We start from the raw sequence: 22,865 nt of genomic DNA on the forward strand, positions 1-22,865 counted from the left end.
AATATCCAAAATATCATCGGTCAAAAACTTTCTATAATACTCAAATGGCGAGCCGGCATCATGTTGCGAAGCATAGCGTAAATTTATGCATCCCTCAAAATTTTTCAAAGTCGCTCCGGTGGCAGGCGAATCCCATTCTGTCGTAGTTCCCGTCTGATGTTCATCTACGATATTACTAAAACTCACATCTTGGTCTTCTAGGAAACTGTCATCACTCGATGTATCACTGCTGGAATCTGGGATGTAGGATTCTTCATCTTGACTAAAATCTTGTCCACTATCACTGGAATCTTCTGCTGATCCCAACACCTCCCGTATTTCCTCGGAATTCATAACTTCACAACTTCACTTCACTTTCTCACTGAATACTTGAACTGTTTGCTATGAACTATGATCACCGGTGATACACAATGCAAAAAATAAATAACAGTTAAAAAAACAGCAAGTGTTCACCGGTGATCACAGCAAAAAAACATTCTCAAACGCGTCGGAAGCATGACTTTTATTCATGGTAAAAAAAATGCTAAGGAGAGTATTATAGTTTTGTTCACATAACGGTTGTTTGTAAGTCCTAAAACTAAAAGAGTCAGATATAGGGTTATATATACCAAAGTGATCAGGGTGACGAGGAGAGTTGAAATCCGGATGTCTGTCTATCCGTCCGTCCGTCCGTGCAAGCTGTAACTTGAGTAAAAATTGCGATATCATGATGAAACTTGGTGCACGGATTTCTTGCCTCCATAAGAAAGTTAAGTTCGAAGATGGGCAAAATCGGCCCACTGCCACGCCCGCAAAATGGCGAAAACCGAAAACCTATAAAGTGTCATAACTAAGCCACAAATAAAGATATTAAAGTGAAATTTAGCACAAGGGATCGCATTAGGGAGGGGCATATTTGGAAGTAATTTTTTTGGAAAAGTGGGCGTGGCCCCGCCCCCTACTAAGTTTTTTGTACATATCTCGGAAACTCATATAGCTCTGTCAACCAAACTCTATAGAGTCCTCTAGGCATTTCCATATACAGTTCAAAAATGGAAGAAATCGGATAATAACCACGCCCATCTCCCATACAAAGGTTATGTTGAAAATCACTAAAAGTGCGTTAACCGACTAACAAAAAACGTCAGAAACACAAAATTTTACGGAAGAAATGGCAGAAAGAAGCTGCAGCCAGGCTTTTTTTAAAAATTGAAAATGGGCGTGGCGTCGCCCACTTATGGACCAAAAACCATATCTCAGGAACTACTAGACCGATTTCAATGAAATTCGGTATATAATATTTTCTTAACACCCTGATGACATGTACAAAATATGGTTAAAATCGGTTCACAACCACGCTTTCTTTCAATAAACGCTATTTTGAATTCCATCTGATGCCTTCTCTGTATAATACGAGTATAAACATTAGGAACCAATCATGATAGCGGAATAAAACTTTACACAAATACGGTATTTGAAAAATATGTAAATGACGGATAATGAAATCTCGATTATCACTTTATCATGCGAGAGTATAAAATGTTCGGGGACACCCGAACTTAGGCCTTCCTTACTTGTTTTGCTTGGCAACTGTGAGTAGTTTTTTGCTGTGATCACCGGTGATACACTGGAACCGGGGGGTAGTTTTTTGTTGTGATCACAGGTGATACATTGGCAGCCAACGAGTTAATTATTTAAAAATTGCCTTGACAATGCGTCAGCAACTACATTTGTTGCTCCCGGTGAAAATTCTTCAATGAAAGCTCTCCATCTTTTCATTGCGACATCCTTTACTGCATAAAGATAATGTCGAAATGGTTTTAATGTCCATACTGAAGCGAATGATTCCTTTTTAATTGTTACCTAATTATGCTCGGAAGATTTTTTTTTTTTAGATGAATGTAATTGGAATAAGACTGCACCTACATCTTCATTTGACGCATCACAGGTTAGAATTAATTTTTTTTCAAAATCTGTTTGAACAAGTTCAATTTGTTCTTGTAATGCTTTCTTTAAAGTTTCGCAAGCATCTATTCCTCTCTGATCAAGGTTAATAAATGTTTAGTTAATGGTTTAGCAATTGTAGCGTAGTTTTTAATGAATTTCCTGTAGTACCCTCTTATTCCTAATTTGTTGTTTTTTCGTTAAATCTTTTAAAGTCGATGACCATTCTTAGTTTTGGAGTATCGTCATTTACTCCTTTTTTCGGAACAACCCAAACAAGAAAATTATACCGGCATTTGATATGCCTTGTAATTCCTTTTTTCAATAAACTTTGGATTTCCTGATTGCCAAATTATTGGCATTATTGAATATGGGCATTGTTTTCACCATATAGGTTTTTCATCTTCGGTTCTTATTTCCACTCAGTTCTGAATGGTAAATCCATGTTAATGCTTTCATGGGTATTATTTATAATTTTGATAACATCCTCTAAAAGCAGTGGGATGTTAATATTTTTATACTCTTGCCACCAGTTACTACAGAGTATTATAGTTTCGTTCATCTAACCGTTGTACGTACGTATCACCTAAAACTAAACGAAATAGATAAAGGGTTATACAAGGTGATCAGGATGTCTAGAAAAGTTGAAATCCGATTGACCGTTTGTCTGTCCGTCCGTGCAAACTGTAACTTGAGTACATATGGAGATATCTGGATGAAACATGGTATATAGATTTCTTGGTAAAAGAAAAAGAGTTAACTTCGGCTGCACCGAATCTAATATACCCTTCACAGTTGCATTTCTTTTAGTAACTATGTGTTCAGTTTATATGCAAGCTATATGCTATAGTAATCCGATCTAAACAATTTTTTCGGAAGTAATATTATTACCTTAAGCAGTAATCTATATCAAATTTTGTGAAGATAACATGTCAAATGCGAAAGTTTTCCATACAAGCCCTTGATTCCGATCGTTCAGTTTGTATGGCAGCTATATGCTTTAGTAAACTGATCTGAACAATTTCTTCGAAGATTACATTGCTGCCTTAGAAAATAATCTATACCAAATTTCGTGCATACGTATATATCTTATCAAATGCAAAAGTTTTCATACAAGAACTTTTTTCCGATCGTTCAGTTTGTATACTACAGTTAACCGATCTGAACAATTTCTTCGGAGATTACATTGTTGCCCTAGAAAATAAACTGTGCCAACTTTTGTGAAGATACATTGTCAAATGTGAAAGTTTTCCATACAAGAACTTGTTTCCGATCGTTCAGTTTGTATGGCAGCTATATGTTATAGTGGTCCGATATCGGCAGTTCTGATAAATAAGCAGCTCCTTGAAGAGAAAATGACGTTTACAAAATTTCAAAACGATATCTTAAAAACTGGGGGACTAGTTCGTATATATAAGTTAGCAACACTAAAGTTAACTGCCATAAGCAGAATAATGCTGGATAAGCAATTAACCAATTAACATCCGGCACGCGCAGTATAAACTACAGCCAGGAACTAATGCTGACCAACAATAATGCAACCATTGCAACAATTGCAAATCAACATCCGGAATACGCGGAATAACGCGACACAAGTAAATAAGTCAATAGTGCTAGCATAAGTAATTTTTAAGTTATAAATAATGAAAAAATTGAAATTGTAATTAGTCTAAGAAAAACATTTGACAATAAAGGTCATTTTGACCGAAAATATAATTTTTTTTAGCCGTTTTAATCTAACCGGCAATAATTTATACAAACAGACGGACGGACCGACAGACAGACAGACGGACGTGGCTAAATCGACTCAGCTCAACATACTGATCATTTATATATATACTTTATAGAGTCTCCGGCGCTACCTTCTGGGTGTTACAAATTTCGTGACAAACTTAATATACCCTGTTCAGCGTATAAAAATGGGGACGTAGATGGGCGCAATCGGACCACTGCCTCGCCCACAAGTCGTCGTTAACCGAAAACTGAATATAAAGTGTCATAACTAAGTACTAAATTAAGTTACAAAACTGTAATTTGGCACAGGGGATCGTAGTAGCAGGGGCACCTGTCGATAAATTTTTTTTAAAAAGTGGGCTGGCATCGGACAATTACGTAGACACGGTAGGTGTAGGAACAATCGAAATAAAAGCAAACTGCAAAATATATTTAAAAGATGTGTTATATGTGCCGACTATGGCGGGGAATTTCATATCGGTTGGAAAAGCAATAGCCGATGGTGTAAATCTACATATGTTTTGAAAGTTACTGTGCGATAATAAGAAATCAAAAATCCAAGGTTGTGTTAAAAGCTCCAAAAAGAAATAATTTTATATATTTGACTGCAAGAGTGAGCCATCTTGTTTCGGTGTAGCAGAAGAGAATTTTATGACTTGGCATAAACGCTATGGACACTTGAACTTTCAAGCCTAAGACAACTATCTAATAAAAAAATTGTGAATGGGTTAGATTTAAAAAATGTACCAAAAACCATAAACTGTAACGTGTGTATTAAAACAAACATAACCTCAAGGCCATTTCCACAAAACAGTGAGCATAGTTCGGTGAATTAGTCCGACATAATTCATTCTGATGTAATAAAGAAATTGCGATCCTCATATCGAACATAAGACTGCGGCAAAACATGTACTAAGGTATCTTTCCGCAACGAAAAATTTAAAGCTTCATTCCAGAAAGACGGGTAAGCAATCAGAGGTCTCCGTAGATGCAGATTGGGGCAGCAGCGTAGATGACAGAAGGTCCTATACCGGCTATGCGTTCACTCTGGCAGGTTGTGTATTCTCTTAGGAGAGTAAGAAACAGGAGACAGTTTCTTTAAGCAGTACCGAAGCTGAATACATGGCGTTATCGGCGGCAGCCAAAGAGGCAGTTTATTTGAGAAATTTCTTAAATGAAATGGATTGCTACAATAGCAAGAGTGCGTTCACAATGTATGGCGATAATTTGAGTTCACAACATTTAGCGAATAATCCAGTTTACCACAATCGAAGTAAACATATTGATATAAGATTGCATTACATACGAGAAGTTGTAAAAAATTATGTAATTGATTTAAAATTTTTAAGTACATATATGTAGTATGCCAGCAGATATTTTGACTACAAATCTTTAAAAAACAAAACATGTAAAATTAATTGAATTACTTGAAATGAAACAATAATTTTTGATATTGAAAAGAAAATCATAGTGGTTGAGGAGGAGTGTTGAAGAATCTGGCAACCACGAATGGCCATAGTTTTCCCCTTACAACAACAATGTTTGTCGGTTACGTTTAAAATTTTTGTACTCCATTTTGTTAGTTCTTAATAAACTACTGATGTGAACGGTCATATGAACTTTATCCAAAGTGTGTTATCCATTCCGGCTCCCTGCAGTAAAAGTAAATTTTACAACATAAAGACTTATTAAGTTTTTCGTAGCTTCACTTCAACTGACGTATGACCTTCCCGAGAATTCCGGCAAAGGTTTTTTAAATTTTCATTGCATATAATCGGGTCGTTAATTGCCTGTGTTTCGTATTCTGTCACCTGCGTAGCAGTTGTTATGTTTTTTCTCTGGATGTTTAGTTGAGCTATTTGAGCTCTTTAGTTGGTCGTTTGATTCGCTATCAGTCGAGCTATGTCTTCAGCAGTAAAATTACTATCCGTAATTTTTGAAAATTGTAAAATTATGTTGTCCACTTTACAAAATCTTTATTTCGTTTTTTATATATATTTAATATATTTTGTTTATATATATTTGATATACTAATAAAATGTATCATGTTGTCTTTTCTATTTATATACATTTAATATATAAGACTTTATCTTTTTGTCCTTTTTCTGAAATACGGGCACTTGGGAGTGGCATAATTATGGCGTGTTTTACGTGACCTGCAAATTAAGTTATTAGCTTATAGCGGGATTCTGTAAACAGTCTCTAGTCTCTATTTGAGACATTTTGAGGTAAAGTCTCAATTTGTGACTAGTTACTTTTCACTAAGCAGTCTCTAGCGTTAGTCTCAAAATATTACCTAAAATTTGAGACCTGATAGTTAGCAGGTCACAAAACTAAAAAGAACTGTTTTCTGCCATTTTGAATATACTGAATAGAGATCATCATAGATATTAATCGATTGTCGTTTTTTATATTTTGTAACCAACTCAAACACGAAAAGGTTAAAAATAAAACAATTTTACATGAATTTCGTAAATATTATGAAACAAAGTCAACATATATTTTTATTTTTATTGACAATTATGTTTTTTCACTATGTTATACGAGTAGAAGATTTAATATTTGTTGTCGACATATTTATTTTCATTCAAGTGCAAAAACATCTCTGAATAATGAAATGTAATAGATTTTGTGACTGTCATTTACAGAATAGAAAAATCGTCTCAAGTCTCAAAAATTGTCTGTAACTTATAATCTCAAATTTAGAGACTTGAGACTGTATCCCAGTACAGAATCGCACGGTTATTTTGTATACATACAAGCTTAGCCAACATAATTATGTTGGCTTGTCATAAGCTTTCATAGATTGTATATTGAACTAGAAACATTGTCATTTCATACCTTTTTTCATTCACAACTGCTAAATTCAAAAGAAAGTAGTTGGCAACAACGAGAAACCTCATTTTGACAGATGAAAATGTAAACCTAACAAAATAACAGACTTTTTGGAGGAGTATTGAGTTAATATTATGACAAATATAGTTTTCAGTTTTTTGTATACTAGACCTCAAATGAATAATATGTACATATATATTAAGTAGAATATGTATTAATATTCCGTTTACAAATTTGAAATTTCAAACTAAATTGAATATCACCTTATCGTTCTTGTCCGCATCAACATCCCTTAACGTCAACAGTTTTTTTTAACTTTGCATATTCTAAAGCGTCAACCCAACCACTAAGCTCTAAAACGTCAACTCTGATCTTTTAATTTAGTAGTAGCTAAAGTACAAAAATTTATACACACACATTTATTTTATAAACTCATTTCTGAAATTGGGGATTCACCTTATAAATACAGTAGAAAAGTAGTTGCAACGGCACATAGTATATTATCTTTTTTATTAATGTTCAGTTGCTTTTTTGTTCTCGTTAGTATCACATTATCAAAATGAGCTCAAAACAACCGAAAGTGCTAAAATTGCAAGAAAAGGCAAATATTTTGTACTTATTAGAAAAGGGTACAAATGCGGTAGCTTTAGCGAAGCAATATGGTGTAAGAAAGTCAACAATTAGCAAGATAAAAACAAGAAAAAACGTTCACTTCGGCTGCACCGAAGCTAATATACCCTTCTCAGGTACATTTCTTTCAGTAACTATGTGTTCAGTTTATATGGAAGCTATATGCTACAGTAATCCGATCTGAACAATTTTTCCGGAGATAATATTATTACCTTAAGCAGTAATCCATGTACAATTAAAAATATGATCTCATTTAAAATGTATTCTTTTGGTTCTAGTTGTCATCTATGTTCCTAGTTAGGTTGAATGCCTTTTTTGTTTCCTTTCTGAATTTGTTTATGTTTGGTTTTTTAGTCTATAAGAATAAAAGCTTTTAAAAGAAGATACTGTGCGCAAAAAATAAGGTGACATTGTACTTATTTTGAAAATTCTTTATTCATTCTTCCAAATCAATTTCATGCCCTTCAAAGTAATCCCCTCCCGATGCAATGCACTATGCCAACGGATTTTCCAATCTTCGAAACACTAGTTGTAGTCACTTTCCGGGATGGCCTTCAGTTCCGTCTTCGCTGCGGCTTGAATCTCCTCTATCGGATAAAAACGGTGTCCCCGGAGCGGTCTTTTGAGCTTGGTGAACAGCCAGAAGTCGCACGGCGCCAGATCAGTTGAATACGGTGGTTGCCGAACGATATGGGTTGAGTTTTTGGCGAAATGATCACGAATTACGAGGGCAGTATCGGATGGTGCATTATCGTGGTGTAAAAACCAAGAATTGTCTTTCCACAATTCCGGCCTTTTTAGGCAGATAGCGTTACGCAAACGACGCATAACGTTCAAATAATATTCCTTGTTGACTGTTTGACCGGTTGGAAGGAATTCATAATGCACAACACCAGGATAATCGAAGAAAACAGTCAACATGACCTTGATTTTTGAGCGACTTTGGCGCGATTTTTTTGGTCTCGGCTCTCTTTTGGCACGATATTCGCTCTATTGATCGGTTGTTTCGGTGGCGTAAGCATAGATACAAGTCTCATCGCTAGTTATAATGCGTTTCATGACACCCTGGTAGTCGGAAAGCATCGTTTCACACACTTCAACGCGACGCCTTTTCTCCAAAATTTTCAATTTTTTCGGTACCAGTCGAGATTTGACGCGCTTGAGGCCCAAAACATCCTTCTAAATGGTATTGGCTGAGCCTTTCGATATGCCAACTTCATCAGCAAGGTCTCTAATTGTTAATCGACGGTTTTTCAACACCAAATCTTTGATTTGTTGAACGTGAGCTTCGTCGGGTGAGCTTGATGGTCGCCCTGGACGCTCTTCGTCTTCGACACGTTCACGGCCGGCTTGGAACTCACTATACCACTTGTAAAAATTTTTTTTAGACATAGCCTCATCACCAAAGCTGTTTTGCACCATCCTCAACGTATCCGCAGCAGAAAATTGATTCCGTTAGCAAAATTTAATGCAAATTCTTTGCTCAACAAATTTTATGGTCAACAAATTTCGACAAAACACGTATCTCAAACACTAATGAATATTTTGACATGAAATTTGACATAAATGTGACTGACAGTACTACCAACCTAAAAAAAAAATAATTCTCCAAATCCTTCGACGCGCGCAGTTTAAATTCAAATGTCACCTTATTTTTTGGGTTATTTATAAAATTTACATTCGTAAGCGTCAACACCTGCGATTTTAAATTGTTGACGTTTTCCCGAGTGCACTGTAATGTAATAAATATAAGAGTTACTTACAACTAACTTGTTGTTGAATCTGATGCCTTTGATGCTACTGTTGCTGTTTTCGTTGTTGCCTTTGCTGCTTATTTTACTTGCTACTCATTTTTATACTCTCGCAACAAAGTTGCTAAGGAGAGTATTATACATACTTTTGTTCACATAACGGTTGTTTGCAAGTCCTAAAACTAAAAGAGTCAGATATAGGGTTATTTATACCAAAGTGATCAGGGGGACGAGTAGAGTTGAAATCCGGATGTCCGTCTGTCTGTCCGTCCGTGCAAACTGTAACTTGAGTAAAAATTTAGATATCATGATGAAACTTGGTACACGTATTTCTTGGCTCCATAAAAAGGTTAAGTTCGAAGATGGGCAAAATCGACCCACTGCCACGCCCACAAAATGGCGAAAACCGAAAACCTATAAAGTGTCATAACTAAGCCACAAATAAAGATATTAAAGTGAAATTTAGCACAAGGGATCGCATTAGGGAGGGGCATATTTGGAAGTAGTTTTTTTGGAAAAGTAGGCGTGGTCCCGCCCCCTCAAGTTTTTTGTACATATCTCGGAAACTCATATAGCTATGTCAACCAAACTCTATAGAGTCCTCTAGGCATTTCCATATACAGTTCAAAAATGGAAGAAACCGGATGATAACCACGCCCATCTCCCATACAAAGGTTATGTTGAAAATCACTAAAAGTGCGTTAACCGACTAACAAAAAACGTCAGAAACACGAAGCTGCTTTTTTCAAAAATTGAAAATGGGCGTGACGTCGCCCACTTATGGACCAAAAACCATATCTCAGTAACTACTCCACCGATTTCAATGAAATTCGGTATATAATATTTTCCTAACACCCTGATGACATGTACGAAATATGGGTGAAATCGGTTCACAACCACGCCTTTTTCCAATATAACGCTATTTTGAATTCCATCTGATGCCTTCTCTGTATAATATATACATTAGGAACCAATGATGATAGCAGAATAAAACTTTCCACAAATACGGTATTTGAAAAATATGTAAATGACGGATAAGGAAATCTCGATTATCACTTTATCATGCGAGAGTATAAAATGTTCGGTGACACTCGATCTTAGCCCTTCCTTACTTGTTTTAAATTTGTTGGTCCATCAGGAGATTTTTTATTACTCCTGGCAGGATCGCCAATTATATTTTGCACGAACGTGGATGGCGTAAAATATAATTGGCGATCCTAAATGTCAATGTTTAGTTTATGAGTATTAGTCTTAGACATCATAGGTTTTGAGTTTCGAGTTTGCGACAATTGTTTGCATTTTAAATTTTTGTTTTGTCCATCAGGAGTTTTTTTACTCCTGACTTAATAAGTTATCGGTTTTACTTTTCTCGCTAGTTCGCGATACTTGTTTGCGTTTTCATTTTTTTTAATTTGTTGGTCCATCAGGAGATTTTGTATTACTTCTGGCAGGATCGCCAATTATATTTTGCGCCATTACGTTCGCGTTTAAAAAAAAAACAAGAACACGAAAGACATGAATCTAGTGAGTTTGTTCAAGCTACAAAACTGAAACTTCTTAATTTACATTCTAGGAAGTTCAAAGCCATAAGTGATGGCTGATTGCCGCTTCCTATTTGGGGGTATGTTAATTTTATACATACAAGTATGGTAGTACTGTAAGTTAACTTGCACATGTTTGTGTTTTAATAGTTTGTAAGCAATCCTGCTTGCGTGCTGCAAGGGTTAATTAGGGATAATCGTTCTCTGACAACTTTTTTGTCTGTATGTCAAAAATTAGTTGAATCGGGAAAATACTTCCCTTAGCCCATATATTCATACTATAAAGATAATCGAACTTCCGGCTGACTTTGTACCGCATATATCGGCCAATATGCGAGTTACCCCAATGAAATGACTCCTGACGCTGTATAGATATAAATAGATACATTTTAGCGAGAAAATGTCCTAGCCCTTATATAACTATTATAAGGATTTCCGAACATCCGGCAGACTTTGCTCCATTAGTTGGTTTTTTAGTATATGGGAAAGACAGATAATATCGAGTCGATACTATCCCAACTCTCATATACTTCATGCAATGATTTTCGATTTCCTAACAAACTATATATTATTGCTTGGATTCCGATTCTCTGGTTGACGTTTTACATTTTCAAGTATTTCCTTGGGTTTGATTCATCCAATTTACAAGAGTATAGAATGTTCGGTTGCACCCGAACTTAGCCCTTCTAAGCTTCCATATCTAACTATTGTTTACTGGTTGTATACAGTCCTGCTTATTTTTCATTAAGCATAGGGAGTATTGACGGAAATTTTTAGCAAGTAAATGCTTGGATTTGTGTTGTTTTTGTAAAATTAGTGTGTTTTTATAACACAATGGAATGCTTAAAAGCATTAATTTAGTATGTATATGATTTATTATGCAGGATTTGTCCGAAAAGTAATAGGACTGATTTTCTTTCGCCGCGACTGTACTTCGGAGCGTGCGCGTACCGACGAACGAGTGGCTGGTCAGTTACCCCCGAGTACCTGGAGAGTCAGGACGAACATTTTCGCGGGACAAGTTTCTGTGAGTGCTGAAAATGCAGCGTTCGTTAGAGCAGAGGTACGCGATTAAATTCTGTGTGAAATTCGGCAAACCTGCGACAAAGGCGTTTAATTACCCAGATGTTGCTTTAGCAAAAAGTGGTGTGTTTCGGTGGGATTAGACCTTTTTTGAATGCTGGAAAAAGGTCGCTGATGAAGACTGTGCTGGGAGACCTGCGATTTCGACAAACACCGACAATGTGACTCGTGTGCGCAAAGTTTTGAACTCAGCCCGTCGACTAAGTATTCGTTTAATTGCCGTTTAAGCAAGACACTCAAACGAAGGATCAATCGGACCACGACAACGCCCCGGCTCACACCGCTTGTGAACAGCTACCTAACCAAGGCCGTCATCCCAACGCTACAGCCAGATGTGGGCCGCCCGAACTTCATTTGTTTGAAAAGGCCGATGAAAGCCAAGAATTTTGAGACGACAGAGAAGATCCAAGCAGCATGCACTTCGGCTCTCAAGGCTATTCCAGAAAATGTTTTACGTGTCGCTTTCAATGCTTGGAAATCGCGCTGGCGGCGCTGCATCGACGCAGAAGGAGCCTATTTTGAAAGTTTTTAATAATTGTAACGATTGGTTCAACCATTCTTTTAAATCGACTCAGTTCTATTACTTTCCGGACAAACCGGAATTGACAAAGATCGTTTAAAGAGTATAAAGGGCTAAAATATGATTACTTGTTTATTATTCAGTCTTCAAGACAAATAATGCCGGAAACCAATAAAGAATATAGATTAAATATATCGCGGAAAACTGTTGGAAGATGTTTAATGAGGCACAACTTTTTGCCTGAGACGAAAAAAACTACTTATAGATATAAAGACGTAAGTATGGAATGACACCAAATCGTTGGTATGTATCGATGCATGTAAGTTTAATATAATTGAACTTAAATATTTATGTTTAGTGGACTGTATGTGTTTTTACATATTTATGTCTTTGATTTTGTATACTAATTTATGTTTTATAGTATCTCGGCTTTGCTGGCACTAAACAAGTAAGCATGGCTCAACTAAAATATCTTTGCTATTTTTCGGCAATGGTGTTGATTTGTACAAAACCTGAACTTCCTCTTTATTCTCATATGCTTTAGCATCAGCTTCTTCCTAATCTTCAAACGCTTCATTTTTTCCTTCCCTAAAATGGGAGCCTCCCGGGGATGACAAATGCCAAGGTATCAATTTCTCAATTATTGATGGTTCATTAAAATTTTTTAAAGGATTCTTCTTCAACTTCATTTTCTTTTCTATCTTCCTCTATTACTTCTGTTGTTTCTTTCTCAGTTTCCGAAAATAGATAAAATATTGGAACTTTTGTAAATTTTTTTTCAAATCCTCTTTTATTCTTTTCAGATAAATCTGCTTGGGTTACAAGAATTTATTTCTATATATTCCCATTTTGAGTATTTTACCACAACACTTCTCCTGTATGTGTAACTGCTCGGTATTCTCCAAAGAAATCGTTGGAGGTATATTGATTTGGTCGCAGCCGTTGAGTAATTTTTTTTGGATGGCAGTTAGATCACTGCTATTAGTTTCTTGCTAAAATGGATTATGTGTTCAGTTTAATATGCGGGAATATACACCCGTCTTACATTTTTTGTTTTAATTTGCCTGTAATTTGAACAGAACTTTTTAATTTGGTCGAGATTTAGTATCTGGCTCGAAGAACCAAATATATGATTTTTAAGACAAGCTCCCAAAAAAGAATCTTTAAATTCTTACCGTTGGAGGGGGCCGTCGCCCCGGGCGCAACGTCTTGGGGGGCGGAAAAGCGATCTTCGCTGTTTTTTAATATTCAGAGAAATACTTCCACAAATTTTGTTACAAAATTTATTATAAAAGATAAAGAGTTGTACACTCACAATGTAGTAATCTGAATAACAATGAAAAATATTAATTTTTACTCGAATACTCTCCAGTCTTTGAATTTGTCTTATATCTTTCTTAAAAATAGTGATAGAACATAAAGATGCACTTTTCTGGCTTTGCCTAGCGACGTGTCACTCTCACAGTTACCCTATGCTTTGAATGTACCAAATACTTTTATTTCTCCAAATTTTCAAAAATGGTATTTAAAAATTCCAATTCGGATATTGGGCGAAAATGGGTTTTTTCTATGGCTTTTAATAAGATGTCTTGTAAATTTACTAAAAATTTCAAACTTCAGAATTTGCGTGGCTTCTAGTTCCTAAATTTTATATACTTAATATCGAAGATATTTTGTAAAAATTTACTTTTATTCGAACCACCTCATGAAACTTGTAGGTAGGTAGATAAAGGGGGGCGGCAGAACATCCTTGGCCCCGGGCGCCCGAAGTTGTAGCTACGCCACTGCCTAGAACCATTGCACTTCATGCTGCGGTCTATACAAACGGAGAACTTTTAGACTCGTTTCCTCCAAACTAACTTTTTCATCCGGCCGTAAAAATTGCGAGCGAATTATTTAACCGATTTACTTGAACTAAAGCGTATTTCATAGACAATTTTATACTCAAGTGCGTGAAGTGCTACATCCCCGATTTTTCGAAATTCTCGAAACCCCTCTACTATGCACTTGATAAAAGATAGAAGATAAAAAAAAATTTGCTTTTTCCGTTTCGGATAAAAAGCCTAGCCAGGAAGCAATATCTCTTAATATATATGCAAACAAATCGGATGTGATCTTTTTTTATTCTTCCATAATAAAATTGGAAAATATTACCTAATGGTATGACCCCCCTTAAGTTAAATATGTTACATACATATTAAAAATATATAAGTACATATACATATGTATGTGGAATTAAGAAAAATTGACATTTTTAATTGTTTGGTGCCAGCTCGCTTGTTCAGTACTACGTTGCTTTTGAGCCTCTGAAGCGTCATAACATCGTTTAAGGAAGCGTTGTTTTTCTCCGCCCATTCTAGGCAAATATTGAATGCTGATATTGTCTCCGCCGACGTAACTTTCTTCGTATTGAGGATCACGTCGTTTGTTTCTTCACCTTCAGTAGAGTTATCATCAATGGCCCAGTGTACTTCATTTTGTACGAAAGACTTCAATGTAGGCTCAACAATCCATTGCTCAATTTCAAAAATGGATATTTTATGCAATGGTTCTACTTCTGGACACAAACTTGAAATGGTATGAATTTTTGATGTATCTTCAGCTAGCTATAAACGTAACTCTGAGGGATGCCATCTTCTTCGCAACGGAAAAACTCTTTTACCTGCAGTTTTAAGAAATTTTAAATTAATAAGACACACCTCTGTAACAAATGTTTTGTGAAACCATTCTTCATATAAAGCCAAGGTCAGCCAAGCACTTTTATTTCCTTTCTAGACAACAGGCAAATCCGTAATATTTTGCGTAATTCAGTAATTTTTTTTGTTTAGGTTTTGAAAAAATAGGTTAACTGAATGAATATTATTCGAAAGTTTTTCACCACTCATTTTCAGTGTTCGTATTCCTTATCTGTTTTTGAAATTTGTGATCCACCCATTGCTAGCACGAAAGTAACCTGGCTTTTCCTGTATGTTTGCAAAAAATTTGGTCTTTGCCTTGAGCATATCTGTCATGATAGGTAATTTCTTTTCTCGTTGTATTGCAAACCATTTCATTAGTGTTTTTCCATTTTTGGAAGGTCTGATGGTTTAAACATTTTCCTCTTTCAAGGACCAGATTCGGCATGCGACACGAACTTCTTTATGGTGTCTTCATTTTTGTTTATACGAGCTATGCACGTAAAAACTTGACAACTTTTGGCTAAGGAATTTACAAAATATCTTGCACTTAGTTTCTTTAAAATGTCAACTTTCTCTTTTAGTGTTAGCAACGTAGATTTTTTCCTTGCCATTACGAAACCGCACTACACCTCAGTTAAAACTTATACAAATCTCCCGAAACGCATATGCGTAAGAGTTACAAAAATTCATCATCAAAACAAGAAAAAAATTTAACTTCGGCTGAACCGAAGCTAATATACCCTTCACAGGTGCATTTCTTTTAGTAACTATGTGTTCAGTTTATATGCAAGCTATATGCTATAGTAATCCGATCTGAACAATTTTTTCGTACTAATCCATGTCAAATTTCGTGAAGATACCACGTCAAATGCGAAAGTTTTCCATACAAGCCCTTGACTCCGATCGTTAAGTTTGTATGGCAGCTATGTATATGCTTTGGTTAACCGATCTGAACAATTTCTTCGGAGATTACATTGTTGCCTTAAAAAATAATCTATACCAAATTTCGTGAACATATCTTGCCAAAGGCAAAGGTTTTCCATACCACCACTAGATTCCGATCGTTCACTTTGTACAGCAGCTATAGGAAGCCGACCTAAACAGTTACTTCGTATATTACATTATTATCTTAGAAAATAACCTGTGCCAACTTTTGTGAAGAGAAAATGACGTTTGCAAAATTTCAAAACGATATCTTAAAAACTGTGGGACTAGTTCGAATATATACAGACAGACGGACAGACAGACAGACGGACATGGCTAAATCGACTCAGCTCAACATACTGATCAATTATAAATATTCTTTATAGGATCTCCGGCGCTTCCTTCTGGGTGTTACAAACTTCGTGACAAACTTAATATATCCTGTTAAGGGTATAATTACATACATCCAATTTAGAAACTTTTTTGGAACTATAATGCAAAACACACAAACACACGTATTGGGGCTCACGACTAATTAATCCGAAAGGCGACAGCTGTATCACAATATTATAAATAGATTGTGTCTATTTATAATAGTGTGATACAGCTGAACTTGATCGTAACAAAATACCGGATTTAATCGATTTTGCTGTAATACTTGTACTAACCTATCTTCTGACTCTCCTGTTCTAATAAAGATATCTGAACAACCCATATTCGCTGAACCAAAAGCGGGTCTAACACCTTATAAAACAAACTGGCTAAAATATAAAAAATACGTGAGTACATTAATATTGAGTACAAAGTAAATACAGGGTAACCAATTAAAAAAGCCATACATTCGGTTTGCAAAATTATTTTTATTTATTTTAAGGTACTAAATGTGTGAAAATAATCATAAATTCAGGACCAATTCACTCTTGCTCGATATGACCACCTTTTGCCTTAACTAAGGCCTTGAGACGGTCGAAAAACGAATCGCAAGCTGTCCGAATGTGACTTGCCGGTATTTTGGCCCACTCACGGACTATGGCTTTCTTCAACATCTCAAGACTTTTGTATTTTTTACTTCGGACCTTGCTCTCCAAAATGGGCCAGAGAGAATAATCCATTGGATTCGCATCTGGTGAATTCGAGAGCCATTGTGTGGTTGTAATGAAGTTCGGAACGTTGTTTTTCAGCCATTCTTGGTTCACTCGCGCTTTGTGAGACGGTGCTTAGTTTTGTTGAAACGTCCATGGTTTGCGACCGAAATGTTTGTTGGTTCACGGCTTCAAAGCAGCCTCCAGAATACTCTCCCGATAATATGTCGCATTTAGTTTTACGCCAGGCTCGATGAAAACTATTGGAGAGCGCCCATCTGCGGTGACAGCGGCCCAAACCATTATTTTTGGCGGGTGCTGCCTCCTGGTGGCCAACCGATGACTTAGATTCTCGTATGAACGGTTGGTCAAGTAAACCCTATCGTTTTGAAAATTTACGAATTGCTCAATTGGACAAATTTTTTCGTCAGAAAACACAATGTTCGGAATTTGACCGCTTTCGGCCAAGCGAAGCAACTGCTTCGCTTTCTCAAGTCTTACTTCTTGCTGCTTCGGTGTGAGATCATGGGGCTCTTGGAACTTGTAAGGCTTGACCTTGAGCTCATTTTTCAATATGCGTCGGATGCTGTGGTCGGATTTTTTGAGTTCTTTAGCCATTTGATTGGCACTTCGTACTGGATTTCACTCAAACCGCTTTTTCAGTTTCCGAACCATCTCACGTGACGTTGCAGTCTTTTGATAACCACCTCCATAGCGTTTTGCGTTGCTACCAGTATAATATCATTGTAACGAGTGATAGTGCGATAAACAAAAACTTTATTCACATTAAGGTGTTTGAGCTTACGAACAATTGCTGGCAGTGATTTTCCAGCTAAATATAAGGCAATCACACTATTCTGTTTGAATTCCATCGCTGATCACTTGTGAACAATACTCCGAACTGTCATTCAGCAAATTTATAAACAGGTGATTCCATTGCGACAGCTGTGCGAACGGTCTGAAGTTGGTTACACTTCGAGTGCCGGACCCTGTACAGGAAAAGATATTGACGAAAGCATAAGAGAACTCAATGATATAATAACTAATGCAGCTGACTTAACAACACGAAAGAAAAGTCGCTCGGTTTCAGAAAAATTGCTAATAGTGAAATAGAAAGGCTTGTAAATGAAAAAAGGCGTGCAAGACGAGAATGGCATATAAAACGCTCCCCTTTCACTCAGCTAACGAGTCACTCAAGTGTTTTAAGACTTCATCTTCTGAAATTATTAGAATCTAACAGAACTTAACCCAAAAAGTCGCTAGGATATGACAATATTACCCCAAAAATGTTCATTGAGCTACCAAATATTGTTGTCGAGGTGCTCTCTTTGCTCTACAATGCAATTCAGAGTCTCGGATACTATCCAATTTCATTGAAAAAGTCGCAGATTATCTTGAATTATATATGTATTTGAAACTAACGAGATAAGACAAGCATTTGAGCACAGAGAGTACTGTTCAGCTATATTTCTATACGTGGCTCTGGCATTTGATAAGGTATGGCATAAAGGCCTTTTATATAAGACTAAACACATTCTACCTTTAGAATTGTAATAAACATTGGAGTCTTATTCAAAAAATAGACAATTTATGGTAAAAAAGGGAGATTTCATATCTGATGAACGAGGACAGGTGTACCACAGGGCAGTGTTTTAGGCCCAACTCTATACATAACATATTCAGCAGATTTTCCAACAGCTAATAATATATTGACTTCAACTTTTGCGGATGACACAGCTTTAGTGAGCTGTAAAAAATGCCACATTATAGCCTCAAAAGTATTAGCGTAGCACTTAAGTTCTGTTGAAAAATGGCTAGCCTACTGGCGTATAAATGTGAATGAACAAAAGTGTAAGCTGTTGCGCTTAGACCAAAAGTGTGACCGGCAATAAAAATTAACAATATTTTAGTAACCCAAGCGAATGAAGCAACATATCTTGGTATTCACCTAGACCAATGTTTCCCAAAGTGGGTGATAACGCCCCCTTGTGGGCGCTGCAGGTATCAAGGGGGACGGTAAGAGACCCAGAAAGAAAATGGGGGCGTTGTGTAGAGACCTGGGGGGTTATTTGTAATTTTATTTAGCTAGGAGGCCTCTTAGACAACGACTACATGAGCTCTCGACTCTCAACAACAACTTGTGAACATCAACTAATATGAATTAAAAGATTGCTCAAAACTCGGTTCTATGTATATTTCTCTCCGCGTAGTTCATATATCTGTCCTATTTTATTGAATATGGAAAAAATAAAAATCATGTCAATCGGTCGCTCTGTTTCATAACGGGGCATCTCGACAGGATAGAATTTATAGAATACAAACTGTTAAACGTATTGCTATTCCAATTGCCAAATCTGTATGTGGGCATTTGCTATCATAATATAATCATTTGCGCAAAGGTGTAGGGTAGGTAGGTTCGAGCTGATGTAGCGAAGGCTTTGAGCTCTTGAATAATTTATTTTATCACTTGCGAAATGACGTCGGGTAGGTAGCTGATGTAATGCACGTTTTGAGCTTTTGAACTCCTTAAATCTTTTATGTGGAAAATAAAAAAAGGATCTTTATCCTTCTTACGCCTCCTTTACACTACTCGCGAAATTAAACGTATTTCTCAAAGCAAAACAATGTCGGAAGTAAAAAAGAAGAGACGGCAATACTGTGCGGAATACATTAAATTCGGATTCATTGAAAATCCCACAAACCCATCCTCGCCTTTGTGTCTTCTATGTCTAAAAACATTTTCGATTGAAGCAATGAAGCCTTCAAGACTGCAAGATCATTTGAATAAAATGCATCCAGATAAGAAAGACAAGAATGTAACATATTTTCAAGACCTAGAGAAGAAGCTTAATATTCAGCCAAATGTAGCAAAACTATTTTCGGCGGCTGCTAAGCAAAATGACGACGGACTTCGAGCTTCGTACAATATCTCTTTGTTAATTGCTCAAAACGGCAAACCACATAACATCGGAGAAGAGTTAATATTTCCAGTAATAAATGAGGTAATAACTACCGTGCTTCATAAACCGGCCGCAGATATTATCCGAAAAATTCCTTTGAGTAATAATTCTGTGCAAAGACGAATTGATGAAATGGCTGAAAACATTGAAGAATCATTGTACGATCACCTGAGGTCAAGTCAATTTTTAATTCAGCTGGATGAGTCCACTCTACCAACTAATAAAGCATTGTTGTTGTCTTACGTCAGTTTTATTAAAGATGAGAAAATATGTGAAGAACTATTATTTGATAGAAATTTAGAGACCGATACAAAAGGCGAAACAATATTCAATATATTGGAAAAGTTTTGCAATGAGAAAGAGATTCCATTGAAAAATATTATTTCAGTTGCTACGGATGGCGCTCCGGCTATGACAGGGTGCCATAAAGGCTTCATAGCGTACTTAAAAAATAAAATTCCAGATGTCAAGACATTGCGTTATTCATAGACAACATTAAGTTGCTAGAAACTTAAGTGAAAAACTATTGCAATCACTGCAATATGCCATCAAAGCAGTCAATAAATCAAAAATACGCAACAGCTCTTTAATGATAGATTATTTCATCAGCTTTGTGTTACTAATGACGAGGATTTCAATCGTTTGTTGTTTCATACTGAAGTTCGTTGGCTATCAAGAGGCAATTGTCTGACTCGATTCTTTAACCTTTTTGACTCTGTTATAGAGTTCTTGGAAACTAAAGATACAGAATTGCAAGACAAGCTCATAACATTAAAGAATGATATAGCTTACATGACAGACCTGTATAAATTGTTCAACGACATGGATCTCCAACTGCAAGGCGATAAACTAAATTTAATTAAAACAGAAAACGTCGTTGCTGCTTTCGCAGCCAAACTTCTTCTACACAAAAAGAATCTGGGCAGACGTGAGTTTCACAATTTTCCGAATTTATCAGTATCATGCAGTAACGACGAATTGTTTGTCTACTGCCAACATTTGGAAAACCTCCACATTGACTTCACCGAACGATACCAGGACATTTTGAACTTGGAAATACCAGACTGGGTGTTGGATCCGTTTTCAAATGTCAACACAGCAATGTCACCTCAGCTGGAAGAAGAACTTATAGAATTGACAACAAACGAGGAAATAAAAATCAAGTTCAAAAATGGTTACCAAGAATTTTGGCTACAAAAACGGATCTCGCAATTGTACACTGGATTGTGGTCAATCGTTCAACGATTCTTGATAGCATTCCCATCGTCATATTTGTGTGAACGTGGATTTAGTGCTGTGACAACACTGCTTACTAAAAATAGAAATCGTTTGCTTGTTACCGAACGTGGCGACTTGCGACTGTTCTTGAGTAAATTGGAACCTGATATTAACAAACTTATTAAACAGCATCAGATTCATCCTTCACATTCGTTTTTATATATGGATCGATTATTTTAGTTTTATTTTTAATAAAAGATTCTCTGTTTTAATACTACGAGTATAAAGTTGTGTTTCAATAATCATTCTTGTTGGCAGGTGGAGCCCGTAAGAGTTAACTTGAGACCTAAGCGCCGTTGTATGTTACCTACTGCGCTTAGGTTTCAAGTTGCTGGTTATAGTAAAAGTTTCGTTTACAATTCTCCGTTAATATACATACATATATAGAACAAAATAATTAATTTGAAGTTATAGTGGTTTTTAAATAGGTGATAAAATGGGGGCGCTAAAAAATATTTATTCTCAAAGTGGGCGGTAGACAAAATAAGTTTGGGAACCACTGACCTAGACAGAAGACTTACGTGGAGAAAACACATAGCGAGTAAAATAACTTGCATACTAATATTGATATAATACAAAGATTCCAATCAAAATTGCTTAGAAAAATCACGTGCTCACCATATAATGCCCAATTTCCAGTTGGGTACGAATGTGGTGAGGACAATACAACATCTTGCCTAATCAGCAGATTACGTAAACAATAACAACCACCAAGGCGGTGAGGCAGACGGACAGCAAGCCACACGCAACTGCGCGTTCTTACACAAACTGACGCCGATTGCGTAAACAGTTGACCAGCGATCGTTACTTGCACTATCACCAATTGTATAAACAATTGTATGAAGCAGAGCCAGCACGACGCAGACGTTAAAGCAGGCAGCGTCGACTACTGAATATGCGTTCTTAGGTCTTAATGGTTAAGTTAGGTTTTGGGCAAAGTTAGATTTAAGTTGAGCAAAAGCCGGAGCACTTGGGCCTGGCCAATAAAGTGTATTTGCAAAACATACAACTAGTGTAATTATTGCCGCGTCCGACGACCGGCTCATACACATCATATAGTGATTACAGCATACATCATTAATTGGCCCCCATCGTGGGGCACGAAAAGGAAAATTAGCGATCAACAATCAACAACCCAGCCACAGAGGAACGGAATTACCATATTTATTGAAAAATCATGTAAGTGAATGGCACAGCCAATCGTCATCATTTGTGAAATTAATAAAGCAGCATTATATAAAGAGTGAAGTGATCTTTTTTTTATTTTTTATTGTTTTGGTGGCCGCTAACGATTGTGCCGCGTTGGAGTGAAAAAATACTTGTGTGTGTTAGTTTGTTCAGGGTCTAACGAGCCACCCCCCTCACGATAAAGAGCTTTACGATAACTCTGTGCAGGAACTGATAAACCATACTAAGTAAAAGGTTACGTGTGGCAGACGTAGTGGAAACAGAAACGGGTATGGACGCAAGACAGGTACAAGTGGTGTTAGAAGCCGCATTGGCGGCACAGACCGCTCCATGGAAACAGGTTATTGATGAAAAAATTAGTGATGTTAGGAACGAGATGAGTGCATTGAGGGTCACGACCCCTGTAGTAGAAAGCTACCAGAAAGTTGCGATAGTGCAGGAAAAATCGTGCAGTCAGACGTTAGAACTCGTCAAGTCATTGCCAGAGTTTGATGGCAAACAAGAGGAATATATTTCGTGGAGGCAGGCAGCGAGGGCCGCCTACGAATTATTCGAACCTTATGAAGGCAGCGTAAAGCATTACGAGGCAGTAGGTATTATTCGAATAAAATTAGGGGGGTTCAGCGAATAATAAACTGGCCTTATTTAACACAATTCTAAATTTTAAGGCCATTGGTAATAATGATTAGATTTCATAATTCCACGCTGACAAACCTCAGCGCATCTTCCAACAAGGGT

The 22,865-nt window shown here is 36.6% G+C and overlaps 1 pseudogene; it reads right to left on the reverse strand.

Annotated features, from left to right (window-relative positions):
* LOC126764388 (uncharacterized) overlaps positions 1-15,028 on the reverse strand; it is a 60,518-nt pseudogene extending 45,490 nt beyond the window's left edge.
* Positions 15,029-22,865: the final 7,837 nt, after the last annotated feature.

This window comes from Bactrocera neohumeralis, unplaced genomic scaffold (assembly GCF_024586455.1).
Source record: "Bactrocera neohumeralis isolate Rockhampton unplaced genomic scaffold, APGP_CSIRO_Bneo_wtdbg2-racon-allhic-juicebox.fasta_v2 cluster09, whole genome shotgun sequence".
Classification (NCBI taxonomy): Eukaryota; Metazoa; Arthropoda; class Insecta; order Diptera; family Tephritidae; genus Bactrocera; species Bactrocera neohumeralis.